At 34.6% G+C, this 3,590-nt stretch overlaps 1 long non-coding RNA gene across 1 annotated transcript; it reads left to right on the top strand.

Annotated features, from left to right (window-relative positions):
• The first annotated feature begins 206 nt into the window (after window positions 1-206).
• LOC128248866 (uncharacterized) lies at window positions 207-1,779 on the top strand. Its single transcript, XR_008264991.1, has 2 exons — window positions 207-304; window positions 1,397-1,779. It is a non-coding gene; the product is annotated as an uncharacterized LOC128248866 (long non-coding RNA).
• The last annotated feature ends 1,811 nt before the right edge of the window (window positions 1,780-3,590 follow it).

Raw genomic sequence — 3,590 nt, 5'->3', positions numbered from 1 at the left:
TCAAAAGGAAGATTTTGATAGAATATACTATCAATATTTTCTGGTTCTTAGTAACTGACTGTTGTATCTCATTTGTGTCTTCTGAAAATAGATTACAATTCCTTATGCTGTTCAGACATATTTTCCTGATTTATTAAGAGAATAGAAGCTATAAGAATAAACTTCATACCTTTGATATAATACAATACATAAATCGTTGACAATGGAATGTCAGTCGAATGTATATCGGCAGATGCCATCTTACTACTCGCATGCAGAAAGATGTTTCATATTAATGTATTTTTCCAGCATACAAGTCAATATGGTATATTGTATAAATATGTAGAGTAAACAATCATACTTCATCGCTATCTTTCCAAATACTGCTGCATTTCACATTAAATGTTTGGTTCTTCAAAGTCATCTTGGTATATAAGTCAATCTACCTTTTCTCTTTTTTGCTGTAAATTTTGGTCCGAAAAATTCAGCTTGTATGTTGGAAGATACAGTACTTATCTGAGTCAAACTTAATTGTTATCACCCAGACTCTAGACAGAGTGTGATAATAGAATTACATATTGCTAGAATAACAAAATAATGAGTCAGGGGTTAATCAAAATTCTACTCTGACGTGATGTGAACCACTTAAATTATTATTCCTTTCTCATTCTTTCACAATAGTGGTGCTCCATTACCAAAGAAAATCCTGTAATATGATTCCCTGATGCTTTAGCTATGAAGAGTTTTTTAAAAATCTTTTTATCAAGTCAACATGTTTTTATAACTGTTCTGCTTCTCATCACTCTAATCATTGGAGATGAGGTCAATCTTCCTGTGTTTCATATTCCTTCAAAAGAAGGGTTATAATTTATGTAGTGGAGGCACATGGTTTAGTGGTTAGGATATTCAGCTCATGAACATAAGGTTGTGAGTTCAATTCCAGGCGACATGTTGTGTCCTTGAAAGACACTTTATTTTACATTGATCCAGTCCACTCAGCTGGCAAAAATTAGTAGTACCTGTAATTCAAAGGGCCAGCCTTGTCACATTCTGTGTCATGCTGAATCTCCCTGAGAACTATGTTAAGGACACAGATATCTGTGGAGTGCTCAACCACTTGCATGTTAATTTCACAAGCATGCTGTTCCATTGGTCAGATCAACTGGAACCCTTGTCATCGGAACCAACAGAGTGCCACTTATAATTAATGTTCTAATGAGATTACAAATTGAATCACTTTACTCACAACACCTAAATTGACTGTCAATGTTTCAATTTTTATGAAAGAAGGTTTTCTATTTTGTTGTTGTTAGAATGTTCAACTACTTTACATCTTTCATTCCTTCGTATCTTTTTTTTTTAATTGCTTATTGTAGTCCCTGCTGCTTTTTAAAAAGGAAGCCTCTTGTAATTTCAGTCTGTTTTCCTCCAAGAAGAGAAGAGGTAGAGAACAACGCAATCCACAGAATATCTGCTCCTTCAAAGTTATAACTGAGTTGCTGTATGAAAGGGCCACTTTTCTGCTCATCAATGATTTCTGAGGTCTTGCTAGATACAAAGAAGATTGATTTGATACATTGCATATCAGAGGGCAAGATGAACTACCACCTTAGAAATAGTAAACAAGCATGAAGGCTCTAATTTGGGACTAAAGCAACATTTAAAACGTTTTTCTGACTCCACTACATCCGTGACATGACAGGCTAATAATCTGGGACACAACTGGTAACATTTGATCTGATATCCCATTAAACTACTTCATCACAAGGACAGTTTTCAATAAAATGTATTTTCTACATTTATATTTTTTAATTCTTTTTAATGCACAGAAAAATTCCAAATCATGTTTATTGAGAGGATTGTTTATCATATAACTCACAGTAGTTTTGCTGAACTGACAATGAATGATCACACTAAAGGATCATCTTCCTATTTCTGAAAACAACTTGAAAACAATTTTCTTTTGCTACTCCATCACAAACATTAGTTTCAAGTTTTGGTACAAGGCCAGAAATTTTGGGGGAAGGAGTTAAGTCTATTACATTGACCCCAGTTTTCAACTGGTACTTGTTTTATTAGACCCTGAAAGGATGTAAGGCAAAATTGACCTTAGCAGAATTCGAACTCAGAGCAAATGTCACTAAGCATTTTGCCTGGCATGCTAACAATTCTGCCAGTTCACCACCTTTACTCCATCAGAAATATCGGCATTATGTCAGAGTATCAATAATAAACCAATCCATCTATTCACCCATCCATCCATTCATCTTCTCTACCCACTATTCCTGAGAGGGTTGTTGCAGTAGAGTCCTCAAGCACTTGCTCCTCCATAGGGTACTGTAAGAAGCAACCGTCGTTTGACTTTCTGGCTGGATTCCCAAGTGTGACCAACTGGGGTGATGAATATTACCTGACACTTTCATTCTTGATCTACCCCTAGGTCACCTGCCAGCTGTCTTGGCTGGTTTGGCTTGAAGACCAAGTCTGGCGATTCTTTCCTACGACAATCTAATCACATATCTGTGGTACTGGAGCTATAATATCTCAGTGTGAAGTAAACCAATATTTCAGAAAACAGTTTAAGTTTCAGATTCAATCAATTAATTTCAAGGAAAATCTAACCCATGAATATTTCATTATCACTTAAAACTTTTATATAATAAAATTATAGACAGATACCAACGATTTCCAACATTGGTACAAGGCTAAAATGTTAGGTGAAGTTATAGTATTTAATTTCATTGCTTCCTGGAAATACGAATGGCAAAAATCAAAACTATGAGGTGGAGGCTGAACTCAAGACACAAAAATACGAAACTAAATAATAAAAAGCTTTTTTTTTCTTTTTAACTCTAGGACGAAATTTGAACTATATATATAAATTACTTGCTGAGAGATTTTCTTTTATCGATCGACCTACTAGAAATAGCAACCAAATTTCCCCCAAATCACCTTTCACAATTTCAAAAGAGGAAGAAAGAAAAATGAGGACTCAATGAATGATGTACTTCAGAATGCATGAAATAGCTGAGAAATGCGGGAATGGTTGCGGATAGAATAAGTTTGATTTATTGGTTTGCTCGACGTGAGTTGAAACTGAGACTAAACAACAGCATTAAATTACACGAAATATAGCATACTGGTGCATATATGCTTGTGTTTATGTCTATGTTTACATTACAGATTAATTGACATGCACAAAACAATTTCACGCCTTAGATTAAGAATCAATTAACACTTTTTTTGGAAACCGACCGGATTGGAAATTTTATGAAGTCTTGAAAACAATTAGCAAGAGTTATTTCCCTTGCATCATACATTTTTCTCCTTTATGAAAAGTTTGTACAAGTGTAACATATATATTAATATTCTCCGATTTCTCTTTATTTACCCAAATAAGATATGTTATTTATCGCCAAGCTGTCACCGTATTTAATGGCATAGAAAACTACTTTCTCCACAAAAAAGTGTGTCAAAAACAAATCACTCCTTACTGGAGCACCACTTAGAAGAATTTTTTTTTCCTCGAATGAATCGACCCCAGTACCTTTTTTAAAACCTGGTACTTATTCTGTCGGTGTCCTTTGCCGAACCGATAAGCTATTGGACGT

The sequence above is a fragment of the Octopus bimaculoides genome, chromosome 10, assembly GCF_001194135.2.
Source record: "Octopus bimaculoides isolate UCB-OBI-ISO-001 chromosome 10, ASM119413v2, whole genome shotgun sequence".
Classification (NCBI taxonomy): Eukaryota; Metazoa; Mollusca; class Cephalopoda; order Octopoda; family Octopodidae; genus Octopus; species Octopus bimaculoides.
This window is presented reverse-complemented; position numbering and strand designations above follow the sequence as displayed.